Below are 1,316 nucleotides of genomic sequence, written 5' to 3'. Positions count from 1 at the left end.
TGAGATATAATCTTTTTTCTGCACTCAGAACTCATTCACGGAATCTTTGGAATATCTCTCCTCTCTCACCGCACTCAGGCCACTGAAAAGATAAACCATTTTTATAAAGTATTCACTACTCTCATTCCCAGGACAAAATAGAGCTTTGCTGTCTCTTTCTCCAAGTATTTCATATATTTTTACATTTTTGTTTATTTATTCTTTTGAAATCATGGGTCTTATACCCAGACCTTGAATATGAAATGCAACAACACTGTGCTACTGAGCATACATTTTGTTTCTGCTTGGTTTTGTTTTCTTTTGGTTTTGAGACAGGGTCTTGCTATGTAGCCCGGGTAACTTTGAACTTATTGAATAACACAGGCTGAGTTCAAACTCATGACTCTGCTGCCTCTACCTACTGAGTGCTGGGATTGCAAGTGTGTACCAGAATGTACAGTTTTGTAGGCTTTTTAATACTATCTGTCTCCTGGATTCTAACAGAAATCCACATTAGGTTGAGGTGTGTTGTTTAAACATTCAAGAGAAATTCTAATTACACACTATAATATAAAAGTAGAGGCAGGAAATACTATCTCCTGGGCTTAAGGAGACAATCTACCTTTCAACTCAGTAACACATAATTTCTTTTACTGCAGTATCACTCTGAAACACTAACATTAGCAAAATTCTCAAAGATACAAGGATGCTTTTTAAGCCATACGCTTTCAATTTTGTGGTACTGTGTTTTTCTTTCTTTAATTACATATAATTAGTAATAGCTTGGCCACCAAAAGTTCAAATCTCCAAGACATCAAATTGTAACATTCTGAATTGCCTACGGTCAAGGTCATGTTGGAAGTCTTTAGGGTCAGTTCTCTCTCAGGATTTCAAAAGCAGAGTTTAGACAGGTTCCATAGAGAGGAGATAATCTTTTCAATGTGTTTGATTCTAATAAATGAACTTTGAACATTCACATTATTAATGTAGAAATATTATTTCAATGTTCCACACCTTTTGAACCAAAAAGCTATGAGCTCGAATTTGTCAACGTTCATGATACCAAAAATAAAATTAGCTTCTATGAACTTAAAGTTATAACCACCTTCTTTTTTTCTTTGTTCTGTGAATTCTTTATCCTAAATATTTGGAATACAACAATGAAACAAAAAAAATCTATCTGGACAGGTGGTGGCTCACACCAGTAACCACAGCAGCACACAGGAGGCTAAGACAGGAGGATAACAGGTTCAAAGCCAGCCTAGACTCTATAAGAAGACTCTGTTTCAAAAGTAAAGTTCAATTCCCAGACAGAGTTTTAACTCAGTGCTAGCCTA

The sequence above is a fragment of the Peromyscus maniculatus genome, chromosome 9 (genome assembly GCF_049852395.1).
Source record: "Peromyscus maniculatus bairdii isolate BWxNUB_F1_BW_parent chromosome 9, HU_Pman_BW_mat_3.1, whole genome shotgun sequence".
Lineage (NCBI taxonomy): Eukaryota > Metazoa > Chordata > Mammalia > Rodentia > Cricetidae > Peromyscus > Peromyscus maniculatus.
The sequence above is the reverse complement of the archived record's forward strand: the minus strand, read 5'-3'. Positions refer to the sequence as shown.